General features: G+C 54.3%; 2 long non-coding RNA genes across 2 annotated transcripts; both read right to left on the bottom strand.

The window, feature by feature from the left end:
* Window positions 1–3,763: 3,763 nt before the first annotated feature.
* On the bottom strand, window positions 3,764–5,435 carry LOC147648890 (uncharacterized). Its single transcript, XR_015279875.1, has 6 exons — window positions 5,373–5,435; window positions 5,253–5,319; window positions 4,995–5,158; window positions 4,847–4,911; window positions 4,724–4,769; window positions 3,764–4,159 (listed from the first exon to the last, which is right to left on the bottom strand). It is a non-coding gene; the product is annotated as an uncharacterized LOC147648890 (long non-coding RNA).
* Window positions 5,436–9,226: 3,791 nt separating this feature from the next.
* Window positions 9,227–10,683, bottom strand: LOC147648889 (uncharacterized). Its single transcript, XR_015279874.1, has 5 exons — window positions 10,429–10,683; window positions 10,287–10,328; window positions 10,029–10,192; window positions 9,881–9,945; window positions 9,227–9,803 (listed from the first exon to the last, which is right to left on the bottom strand). It is a non-coding gene; the product is annotated as an uncharacterized LOC147648889 (long non-coding RNA).
* Window positions 10,684–12,981: the final 2,298 nt, after the last annotated feature.

The following is a 12,981-nucleotide window of genomic DNA, read 5'->3' as shown; positions in this document are numbered from 1 at the left end:
CCCTTCCATGAATGAGTCTGACAGTGCTTGGGGCAGAAGATCCCACAGCCACAGGGTCCAAGCAGCTACCTCCTGCAGCATGTGCCTCCTCACAGGGCACTGAGCTCAGTCCGTGGGCACTGGGATATTAGGCAAAGCCATTTCCAGGCAAAGGAGAGGTGCTGATCTCTGCTTCTCAGTAGACAGGCTGCAATTCCCACTCCACAATGGTATGTGGAGAAGGAGAATTAACTTGCATTTTCTCTGGTTCACCACTAGCAATTTCATTCCCCCTTTTGGGCTCCTGCTTCCACTCCCATTGCCTGTGCCTGAAAAACTAATTTTCAGAAGCTCATTAGGATGGTGTGTCATTGGAGTGTCCTGCCTGATCCTCAGCACACTGTGTGCTCAGTTGTCCTACTGCCTTTAGAAGTGCCCCCAGAGAGGGTTTCTGCTATGCTCCCAGCCTTGCAACGCATTTTGGAGAAAACCAGTGAGCTGAAGGGCAGATTGGCAGGCAGATTCAGATTGTTTTTCTTTTCTAGCTGGACATATAGAAATAGGAAATCTTTAGAGACCTTGAAAAGGAAAAGTACTTCCCTCTGAATTACTAAACTGATGGCATGGCTAAGAATAGCCTCTGAAGGGAGAGGGAAGATGAATGACATGAGGCATTCGGCACCTTTTCTTACTGTGCACTAGTTGTGAAATTTAAAAAGTGAAATATCAAGGCATGTGCAGGCGAAGAGGAATGGCCAGTCACGCTGTGGACGTTTGGAGGAGTGTGTTATTATGTAAAGCAAATTGCGGAAAGGTTAGCAAATACCACTGCTTCCCTCAGGAGCTCTTCTCTTGCCAAAGCCATTAGTGCACTGGCAGGATAACACATCCTCTCTGCTAATTCTCTAGGTCATAAGCAAATTGAGACAGAAAAGCTGATCTGCTATCAATCTACATTAGGCACAGGAGTCCAGCTCACCTGTCCAGCAGCCACTGGTTTACAGAAAGTTTAAGGCTGGAATATCAAATTATAATTAAACTGATCCCATTTTGCTCACTGCTCAGGCAGGCTGGGCATAGAGCTCTGGGACAGGGCTGTACAATTCTTGCTCTCCCCAGGTGAGAGCATGGCACAGGGAGGGCAATTCCTCAGACAGTGCCCCGGGACTTCCACCGTGCTGCTTCATCCTTTCAGGGAAATCCATGGCCATGGTGTTGCAGCTATGCTCCATGTCCAGGGGCTCTGGGGTTGCGGCCCCACAGGGAGGGCTCGGATTCAGGCAGTTTGTGCTTACCTCAGAGTCTTGATGCCAGCTCACAGTTGTGCAGCTTGCAATTTGGAAAGGGACAGATCAGGGAAATGTTGCATATGGGATGTGGGAAACTCCTTCCCTAGAGAGGAAGGGGTGAGTGAGGGCAGGAGGAGGCAGAGTTTTTTCTAGAAACAACCCAAGTATCTCCCAGCATAGGCAGAAAGAGTTTTCGATAACCTCAATATAAACTGCTTAGTGCGATTAAAACAACCCACTCTCATGGAAGGGAAAACAATCCTCCCAGGGAGGATTAAGCCCAGGTCTGGAGCCCCTCCCTCCATGGACACACCAGTCTGTGGATGAGTACCCTGGGCATGGCAGGTGCTGGGACAGTGGTCTTCTCTGCCATGCGTGCAGAGAGGTTTAGCCTGGATATTAGGTAAAGGGTATTCCCACAGCAGGTGGTTGAGCACTTGAACAGGGTCCCCAGGGAATGGTCATGGCCCCAAGGCTGCTAGAGCTCAAGAAGCATCTGGACAATGCTCTCAGGCACAGGGTGGATTTTGGTGTTCTGTGCAGGGCTAGGAGTTGATCTATGCAGATCCCTTCCAGCTCAGAATATTCTGTGCTTCCATGATTTCAAACACAAGTGGTGCCTGCAAAACCTCCAGAGTCACATTTGCAGTGAACAAAGACACCCACCTGCACATCATTTCAAATCCTGCCTTTGATCTCAGGTTCCGGTAACAACCTTCTCCCCATCCAATTACTTGTCTTACAATTGACATAGAAATATTAAATTCCTAAGAACTAAAGCGCTTTCAAAGTATAACCTACTTTTAAAGTAGACAAGATTTATCATGGAAGCATTTGCTTTCTAGTCCTTGACATTATCAAAGTCACTGATGCCTCATCAGCAGCTCCACAAATGAGGCCTCCAAACACAATGTCTAGTTGCCTTTTGCTGAGCACTGTTTGCTGGCTGAGCTCTGATGATGGCAGTCTGGCACAAGTCCAGATTTTTGTTGGTGTTGCATTTGGTCAGGGTGTGATTTCAGCAGAGGAACCCCAGCAAAGGCATTTGCCATTGCAGGGAAAGGAAGTCAAACAGCCATCGTGGAAGTGCTCCATCCCTGGAAGTGTTCAAGGCCAGGGCGAAGCAACCTGGTCTAGTGAAGGTGTCCCTGCTCATGGCAAGGGTGGAACGAGATGAGCTTTAAAGTCACTTCCAACTCAAACCATTCTGTGATTCCATGATCCTTCAGAAGCAGCAACAGCAGGACACAACTGAGCATAGAACAATTTGGTAAATGCTACTGTAGCAGGAGTCTTGACCTACAGATATCACTACAAAGTGACTATCCCAGAGGAGGACTTCCCTGTAAGGGTCACACCACTGCCTCACAGCCACATCCAGCCCCTTCTGCCTCCCTGGTGGCACTAGAGCTGGTCCTGGCTGAGCCCCTCTGACTGTGTGGCAGGTGGTGGCCCTGTCACCATCCCCTACGACTCTATAACCATGTGACCATGGTGTGCTGTGGGCATCCTTCTGCTGCCACACACTTCCAGGCGCAATCAAGTCTGTCCTGCACCCCTCTGACCATTGCTGAGTAGCAGAGGCAGCCGCTGGCAATGTGGGCTCACTGCTGCTAGCCACAGCATCCAGAAAACAGCCCAAATTCGAACTGGGAAACCTTTGCAATGGAGCAAGCACCAGGCTTCTGGTGGCGGCAGCAGCAGCAGCAGCAATGGTGCCCCTGGTCCACACCTCTGCCTGGTCCCAGCTCTCATCATAAATTGCTGCACTAACCTACATGGAGAGGCATTAACTTTCTCTCCTAAAACAAGGTGCAATTAGTTGGGCTTAAAAGAACACCAAGCAGTGCTAATTACTCTCTAAAAGATGAATAGAATTAAGCCAGAGAAGCAGAAAATTACCTTTGTGGGAGATCTGTTGCAGAGTTTAACTGAACAAGAATGGTAGCTGGATTGACAATGAAGAATTTGTCTTTTAACACCAGTTCACAAGCACCTTGACTATCGCCTTTTTTTTTGCTCCTGGAAATCACCTAGAGCTTTAATTAATAATTAAATAATAAATAATAACGAGCTAATAAATAATTAATCAATATTTACTTAACAATTAATAAATAATATTTAATTAATAGTCAGGAAATAAAAATTAATAAATATTAGCAAACGAAGAAATAATAAATATTTAATTAAATAATTAATGATAAGTAATATTTAATTAGTATTTAATAGTATTAAATTATAATTAGTAAATAATAACAATCTAATAAATAATAAATATTTAAATTATGACTAACAAATAGTATTTAATAATAGTAGAAAATATTTAATCATTATTTATTAATACTTAGTTAAACTAATACATATCAAGATAACAATATATCTTGTTAAAACTAATTATAATTAATAATAATTTTATTATTTTAATAAAATGAGAAACACAAAGCAATGTAATAAAGAAAATCATTATTATTTTAAATAAAATCAAACTAAAATAATAAAAACGAGAAAAACCCAGCTTTATTCTCGATATTTTAAACATTATCTTCAATCCAGAAACTACAAAACAGCTCCTCTCTGTCCCGCAGAAACAACAGCTTGTCTCCCTGTGCCACTCCAGACCCCGCACCCGCCTCCGGCCGCCCGAAAAGCCCAGGACGTGGCAGAAAGAATTGGCCACGACCGGCCCCGCCGCCCCAGGACACCGCCGGCCCCCAGATGCTGGCCCCAGCAGACGCGGGCATGGCGCCCGACCTCACCGGCGCTCCCCAGTTCAGTGAGCACAGGGCTCCCGTCCTGGCGCACCGGCGCTCCCTGGATTGCTCACGCCGCCGCTTGCCGCTGCCGCCTGCCGCTGCCTCTCCGCCGCCGCCTCTCCACCGCTCGCCGCCGAACTAACGCCCGCACCCCTCCAGCTCACGCTATTTATAGCCCACGGCCGGCCAGCCCAGCCAATCACAGCCTGAGGCAGCGCCGGGCCCGCCAATCCCAGCCCGCCCGTTCCCGCCGCGCTCGCCTCCGCGACCCCCCGCTGTCCCCTCAGGCCCCGCTCCCGCGATCCCGCCCGCTCGCCCCCTTCTCCCCGTTTCTTTGGGCGAAGTTACGGCCAGGACCTGAACGGGGAGCCCCCGCCCACCCTTCCCGGGACCCAGCAGCACCTCTCGGGGCTGCGGCAGCTCGGCTCCGCCGGCTCCCAAAGCGAAAGCGGCCGGAGCGGCACCCCAGCAAAACGGGGGAGCAGGAACGGGCCACGACTGAGCGGGCTGAGCTTGGCGGGACCGCGCCTGGATTCAAAGGGCGGCTGTGATTGGCCACCTAGAACCATAACCTAGAACCATAACCTAGAACCCTGACCTAGAACCCTGACCTAGAACCATAACCTAGAACCCTGACCGAGAACCATAACCTAGAACCCTGACCTAGAACCCTGACCTAGAACCCTGACCTAGAACCCTGACCTAGAACCCGGAACCTGCCATCGCCAGGCTGTCGTCTCTCCGTCAGCTACAAAAAATAAAACAGAAAATCAGCAGCTGATCTTTGCAGGGCGTCGGCCAAAACCCGACAATTCCGCTACTCACGGCCGTGTCCTGAGGCCGCACGATAGGGCCACGCCGGGACCAGGCAGCGTCGTCGCAGGGCGCGCCTGAGTTAAGAGAAGAAAAAGTGATGCGGCGTTGCTGAGACTTGAACAGGCCCTCGCTCCTCCTCCCGACATCCCCAACTCACGGGAAGCCCTCGGCCCCTTCCTGAAGGCCACCCACACGGCCCCTTTACGTGGAAAAGGCTCCGTCACGCGGTCCCTGTGACGCTTCCGCAGGGCTCACGGGAGCGGCAAAGCAGGCGTGCCGGCCGGCTGGCGACGGGGTCTCGACGAAACGCGACTGGACCACCTAAAGCACGCAAACAAGAAGGGACGCTTGGCGCTGCACCAGAAACTGAGAGCCCAGCGATAACAACAGCCTCCCTCCACCGGTCAACGCTCACCTTGCCCACTTCACCTTGACTGCTGCTAGCTGGCTCTATTTCCTAAAAATAAAGACAAAGAGGAGACCTGTAACACAGTGACCGGTTCCAGTTGCCCTGCAAAGACAAACACTGACTTACCTTCTCGGGGGAACCCCCTTACCCTGGATGGGGCGCTCTGCCACCGATTTCATCCGGCCGCATCTGAAAGAGAGCTGAGACAAAAGTCAAAGTGCTGCAGGGTAACGTCACAGCTCCAGACATCTTGTGTTGATCTAGGGATATGTTCTAGACCCCGACTACACCCTACATCGCCAATTTCAAATTACAGGGGCCTGGGACTTGGCCTTTTACACCTACAGCCAGGCTGGGCAGCGGGGCAGAGCAGCTCCGGGACAACTACACCCAGACACCCGTGACACACCAGACAACCGACGAGGGGACACAATGGGGAGACCAAACTCTGGGCCACAAGGACGGCCGCAAGGACTGAGAATGCGGAACGAGATGAGCCGGGTGAGAATGAAGGCGAGCTGATGAAGCTCACAGAACCCGGGAGGAAGAAGATGCTGACGGAATGACAAACTCCAGGAACCGCCAAGACAGAGGCCCAAGAATCTTATGGCCGCAATCCTCTACCTATCTTTGCGTTTCTTCAAGTCCTAAGCCGCAACAATGGATCCTCGCGGCGCACGGCTCTTGACACAGCCCGGAAGAAGACGTCTAAAAGACATCCGATCGGATGCTTTTCGAAACAGACGCGATTCCAAGGCCTCTGAGAGCAGCCGAGCCGAGGAGCCCAGAGATCGGAGATGCTATAAGTGATGCTGGGGTTTCTGGTAAGCCCCCAGAAGAGATAGGGCAAGGCACGTACAACACAAGAGGCACAAAAGACACAGAAGGCACGACGGACAAGTGACACGCCACGCCCCGAGGCTGCTCTGTCCTGCACACCTCAGCACTGTGAACAAAAGTGAGGCTCTCCCACCGTGCGGCCTAAGGGGCCACAGCCTGGACCTCCCCGTCCCCAAAGCTGACTCAAAAATCCCAGGTCACGAGCCCCGACCCGGCACCCCGCTTCCATCCCCTCTGCGGGTCGTAGCCTTTGACTCAGCTCTCGGATGCCCGCTGGGGAGGATCCACACGGAGCGCCAAGGAAGGCCGCCTGGCTATCCGGGAAGTTCCTGCCATCGCCAGGCTGTCGTCTCTCCGTCAGCTACAAAAAATAAAACAGAAAATCAGCAGCTGATCTTTGCAGGGCGTCGGCCAAAACCCGACAATTCCGCTACTCACGGCCGTGTCCTGAGGCCGCACGATAGGGCCACGCCGGGACCAGGCAGCGTCGTCGCAGGGCGCGCCTGAGTTAAGAGAAGAAAAAGTGATGCGGCGTTGCTGAGACTTGAACAGGCCCTCGCTCCTCCTCCCGACATCCCCAACTCACGGGAAGCCCTCGGCCCCTTCCTGAAGGCCACCCACACGGCCCCTTTACGTGGAAAAGGCTCCGTCACGCGGTCCCTGTGACGCTTCCGCAGGGCTCACGGGAGCGGCAAAGCAGGCGTGCCGGCCGGCTGGCGACGGGGTCTCGACGAAACGCGACTGGACCGCCTAAAGCACGCAAACAAGAAGGGACGCTTGGCGCTGCACCAGAAACTGAGAGCCCAGCGATAACAACAGCCTCCCTCCACCGGTCAACGCTCACCTTGCCCACTTCACCTTGACTGCTGCTAGCTGGCTCTATTTCCTAAAAATAAAGACAAAGAGGAGACCTGTAACACAGTGACCGGTTCCAGTTGCCCTGCAAAGACAAACACTGACTTACCTTCTCGGGGGAACCCCCTTACCCTGGATGGGGCGCTCTGCCACCGATTTCATCCGGCCGCATCTGAAAGAGAGCTGAGACAAAAGTCAAAGTGCTGCAGGGTAACGTCACAGCTCCAGACATCTTGTGTTGATCTAGGGATATGTTCTAGACCCCGACTACACCCTACATCGCCAATTTCAAATTACAGGGGCCTGGGACTTGGCCTTTTACACCTACAGCCAGGCTGGGCAGCGGAGCAGAGCAGCTCCGGGACAACTACACCCAGACACCCGTGACACACCAGACAACCGACGAGGGGACACAATGGGGAGACCAAACTCTGGGCCACAAGGACGGCCGCAAGGACTGAGAATGCGGAACGAGATGAGCCGGGTGAGAATGAAGGCGAGCTGATGAAGCTCACAGAACCCGGGAGGAAGAAGATGCTGACGGAATGACAAACTCCAGGAACCGCCAAGACGGAGGCCCAAGAATCTTATGGCCGCAATCCTCTACCTATCTTTGCGTTTCTTCAAGTCCTAAGCCGCAACAATGGATCCTCGCGGCGCACGGCTCTTGACACAGCTCGGAAGAAGACGTCTAAAAGAAATCCGATCGGATGCTTTTCGAAACAGACGCGATTCCAAGGCCTCTGAGAGCAGCCGAGCCGAGGAGCCCAGAGATCGGAGATGCTATAAGTGATGCTGGCGTTTCTGGTAAGCCCCCAGAAGAGATAGGGCAAGGCACGTACAACACAAGAGGCACAAAAGACACAGAAGGCACGACGGACAAGTGACACGCCACGCCCCGAGGCTGCTCTGTCCTGCACACCTCAGCACTGTGAACAAAAGTGAGGCTCTCCCACCGTGCGGCCTAAGGGGCCACAGCCTGGACCTCCCCGTCCCCAAAGCTGACTCAAAAATCCCAGGTCACGAGCCCCGACCCGGCACCCCGCTTCCATCCCCTCCGCGGGTCGTAGCCTTTGACTCAGCTCACGGATGCCCGCTGGGGAGGATCCACACGGAGCGCCAAGGAAGGCCGCCTGGCTATCCGGGAAGTTCCTGCCATCGCCAGGCTGTCGTCTCTCCGTCAGCTACAAAAAATAAAACAGAAAATCAGCAGCTGATCTTTGCAGGGCGTCGGCCAAAACCCGACAATTCCGCTACTCACGGCCGTGTCCTGAGGCCGCACGATAGGGCCACGCCGGGACCAGGCAGCGTCGTCGCAGGGCGCGCCTGAGTTAAGAGAAGAAAAAGTGATGCGGCGTTGCTGAGACTTGAACAGGCCCTCGCTCCTCCTCCCGACATCCCCAACTCACGGGAAGCCCTCGGCCCCTTCCTGAAGGCCACCCACACGGCCCCTTTACGTGGAAAAGGCTCCGTCACGCGGTCCCTGTGACGCTTCCGCAGGGCTCACGGGAGCGGCAAAGCAGGCGTGCCGGCCGGCTGGCGACGGGGTCTCGACGAAACGCGACTGGACCGCCTAAAGCACGCAAACAAGAAGGGACGCTTGGCGCTGCACCAGAAACTGAGAGCCCAGCGATAACAACAGCCTCCCTCCACCGGTCAACGCTCACCTTGCCCACTTCACCTTGACTGCTGCTAGCTGGCTCTATTTCCTAAAAATAAAGACAAAGAGGAGACCTGTAACACAGTGACCGGTTCCAGTTGCCCTGCAAAGACAAACACTGACTTACCTTCTCGGGGGAACCCCCTTACCCTGGATGGGGCGCTCTGCCACCGATTTCATCCGGCCGCATCTGAAAGAGAGCTGAGACAAAAGTCAAAGTGCTGCAGGGTAACGTCACAGCTCCAGACATCTTGTGTTGATCTAGGGATATGTTCTAGACCCCGACTACACCCTACATCGCCAATTTCAAATTACAGGGGCCTGGGACTTGGCCTTTTACACCTACAGCCAGGCTGGGCAGCGGAGCAGAGCAGCTCCGGGACAACTACACCCAGACACCCGTGACACACCAGACAACCGACGAGGGGACACAATGGGGAGACCAAACTCTGGGCCACAAGGACGGCCGCAAGGACTGAGAATGCGGAACGAGATGAGCCGGGTGAGAATGAAGGCGAGCTGATGAAGCTCACAGAACCCGGGAGGAAGAAGATGCTGACGGAATGACAAACTCCAGGAACCGCCAAGACGGAGGCCCAAGAATCTTATGGCCGCAATCCTCTACCTATCTTTGCGTTTCTTCAAGTCCTAAGCCGCAACAATGGATCCTCGCGGCGCACGGCTCTTGACACAGCTCGGAAGAAGACGTCTAAAAGAAATCCGATCGGATGCTTTTCGAAACAGACGCGATTCCAAGGCCTCTGAGAGCAGCCGAGCCGAGGAGCCCAGAGATCGGAGATGCTATAAGTGATGCTGGCGTTTCTGGTAAGCCCCCAGAAGAGATAGGGCAAGGCACGTACAACACAAGAGGCACAAAAGACACAGAAGGCACGACGGACAAGTGACACGCCACGCCCCGAGGCTGCTCTGTCCTGCACACCTCAGCACTGTGAACAAAAGTGAGGCTCTCCCACCGTGCGGCCTAAGGGGCCACAGCCTGGACCTCCCCGTCCCCAAAGCTGACTCAAAAATCCCAGGTCACGAGCCCCGACCCGGCACCCCGCTTCCATCCCCTCCGCGGGTCGTAGCCTTTGACTCAGCTCTCGGATGCCCGCTGGGGAGGATCCACACGGAGCGCCAAGGAAGGCCGCCTGGCTATCCGGGAAGTTCCTGCCATCGCCAGGCTGTCGTCTCTCCGTCAGCTACAAAAAATAAAACAGAAAATCAGCAGCTGATCTTTGCAGGGCGTCGGCCAAAACCCGACAATTCCGCTACTCACGGCCGTGTCCTGAGGCCGCACGATAGGGCCACGCCGGGACCAGGCAGCGTCGTCGCAGGGCGCGCCTGAGTTAAGAGAAGAAAAAGTGATGCGGCGTTGCTGAGACTTGAACAGGCCCTCGCTCCTCCTCCCGACATCCCCAACTCACGGGAAGCCCTCGGCCCCTTCCTGAAGGCCACCCACACGGCCCCTTTACGTGGAAAAGGCTCCGTCACGCGGTCCCTGTGACGCTTCCGCAGGGCTCACGGGAGCGGCAAAGCAGGCGTGCCGGCCGGCTGGCGACGGGGTCTCGACGAAACGCGACTGGACCGCCTAAAGCACGCAAACAAGAAGGGACGCTTGGCGCTGCACCAGAAACTGAGAGCCCAGCGATAACAACAGCCTCCCTCCACCGGTCAACGCTCACCTTGCCCACTTCACCTTGACTGCTGCTAGCTGGCTCTATTTCCTAAAAATAAAGACAAAGAGGAGACCTGTAACACAGGGACCGGTTCCAGTTGCCCTGCAAAGACAAACACTGACTTACCTTCTCGGGGGAACCCCCTTACCCTGGATGGGGCGGGCGCTCTGCCACCGATTTCATCCGGCCGCATCTGAAAGAGAGCTGAGACAAAAGTCAAAGTGCTGCAGGGTAACGTCACAGCTCCAGACATCTTGTGTTGATCTAGGGATATGTTCTAGACCCCGACTACACCCTACATCGCCAATTTCAAATTACAGGGGCCTGGGACTTGGCCTTTTACACCTACAGCCAGGCTGGGCAGCGGGGCAGAGCAGCTCCGGGACAACTACACCCAGACACCCGTGACACACCAGACAACCGACGAGGGGACACAATGGGGAGACCAAACTCTGGGCCACAAGGACGGCCGCAAGGACTGAGAATGCGGAACGAGATGAGCCGGGTGAGAATGAAGGCGAGCTGATGAAGCTCACAGAACCCGGGAGGAAGAAGATGCTGACGGAATGACAAACTCCAGGAACCGCCAAGACGGAGGCCCAAGAATCTTATGGCCGCAATCCTCTACCTATCTTTGCGTTTCTTCAAGTCCTAAGCCGCAACAATGGATCCTCGCGGCGCACGGCTCTTGACACAGCTCGGAAGAAGACGTCTAAAAGAAATCCGATCGGATGCTTTTCGAAACAGACGCGATTCCAAGGCCTCTGAGAGCAGCCGAGCCGAGGAGCCCAGAGATCGGAGATGCTATAAGTGATGCTGGCGTTTCTGGTAAGCCCCCAGAAGAGATAGGGCAAGGCACGTACAACACAAGAGGCACAAAAGACACAGAAGGCACGACGGACAAGTGACACGCCACGCCCCGAGGCTGCTCTGTCCTGCACACCTCAGCACTGTGAACAAAAGTGAGGCTCTCCCACCGTGCGGCCTAAGGGGCCACAGCCTGGACCTCCCCGTCCCCAAAGCTGACTCAAAAATCCCAGGTCACGAGCCCCGACCCGGCACCCCGCTTCCATCCCCTCTGCGGGTGGTAGCCTTTGACTCAGCTCTCGGATGCTTGGTGTGGTGGATCCACATGGAGTGTGAAGGAAGGCCTCCTCGCCATCTGGGAAGTTCCTGCCATTGTCAGGATGTTGACTCCTGGTCAGCTACAACCAAGAAGACAAAATATCAATGCAGGAGCTTAGTGCCACATCTGTGAAAACCCAGCACTTACCTTCTCTAGAGAATGCCCAGGTCCATGGGCTGTACACTTCACCCCACAGGGAGGCCGAAGCTTGCTTCACAGCAGTATTGGCTGACAGCCAAATGACCACCACCTCAAGGAGGGGAGGAAGACTCTCCAGTCAGTGAGGGCCAGGGAGCCCAGGGTAGCCCAAGGATAGAAACCCCAGCTTATACGACAGCAGTAGGCCCGAGCACTCACTATCGCTTCCTGGCTGGCCCTAGCACCAGGGAACTGCCTGCACCTCTCGGGGGTTCTGGCACTCTGCTGCTTTAGGGTTCCTGCCTGCAGCTGTCTCAAGGAAACGGGAGCACTGTGAGGGCTACTGTTTAGGGTTTGAATAGTCCTGTACTCTACCTTATATCCCAACCTATACCCCTTTTCTTTTCACTGTTTGTCTCCAGCCCTCGAGCCCTTGACCTCTGAAGCCCTCCCTCAGCCTCTCCGTGTCACTGCCAAGCTGCCCCGCTGAACCCTATAAACTTACAACCCTACGCTTGCAACCGGGGATGCTCCTTATCCATAGGCCCCAAGAGATGTCCCTTAGCCTGGACCAGGCAATCCACAGTTGCTCCCTACCCTACCTAAGTTTGGCCCTGAGACAGGGCAGAGGCTGACAGAGCCGAACTCTTTGCGGAGGCCAGGCACGAAGCCTTACCAACCGCCGCCTCGAGGAGGGGTGGGAGCAATCCCCGGCTGCGGAGGGACAGAGAGCCCAGGGTGGGGCGGGGCGGGAAACCCCCTGTTTCCCCAGCCCTGTGGATCGTCCCCCCACTATCTCTTCCTGGCTGGCCCTAGCACCAGGGAACTGCCTGCACCTCTCGGGGGTTCTGGCACTCTGCTGCTTTAGGGTTCCTGCCTGCAGCTGTCTCAAGGAAACGGGAGCGCTGTTAGGGCTGCTGCTTAGGGTTTGGGGTGGGGTACACCTGAACTCCACCTTACCTATACCCCTTCTTTTCACTGTTCACTCAGCCTTTTTATTTTTGGAATTCTTGTGACAGATTGAGGGCACTGGGGAAGGACTGCCAAGATGAAATCAAAAGGGAAAAGGAGAAAGATCACCCCTGCAAATCCACACTGGCTCAGCTGTTCAGGTGCTGCTTCCTGGCAGAAAGCTTTGTCCCTCACCACCTCCTTTATGCAGTGCTCCACGTCCAGTTGCATCCACGTGCTCCCCCAGACCCTATGAGATGCTCTCACCGTCACTCCATCAGATGCCACTGGGAGCCCACCAGAAACTCCTCTCCTTCAGCAGTTCCATGCCAAAGTTGATTTGCCACTCGTATTTGGCCCTGTAATAACAGCAAAATCATTGCCCTCTGTCAGGTACTTGTTGTTAGACACAGGTTTTTCCATAGCCATCTTTTCAAGAACGAAGTGCCATCCCTGCTTGATTGCTAAATCAACAGTAAATTCTGG

Source organism: Cyanistes caeruleus, chromosome 30, assembly GCF_971803275.1.
Source record: "Cyanistes caeruleus chromosome 30, bCyaCae1.hap1.1, whole genome shotgun sequence".
Classification (NCBI taxonomy): domain Eukaryota; kingdom Metazoa; phylum Chordata; class Aves; order Passeriformes; family Paridae; genus Cyanistes; species Cyanistes caeruleus.
Note: the sequence above shows the minus strand (reverse complement) of the source record. Positions and strands in the feature narration are given on the sequence as shown.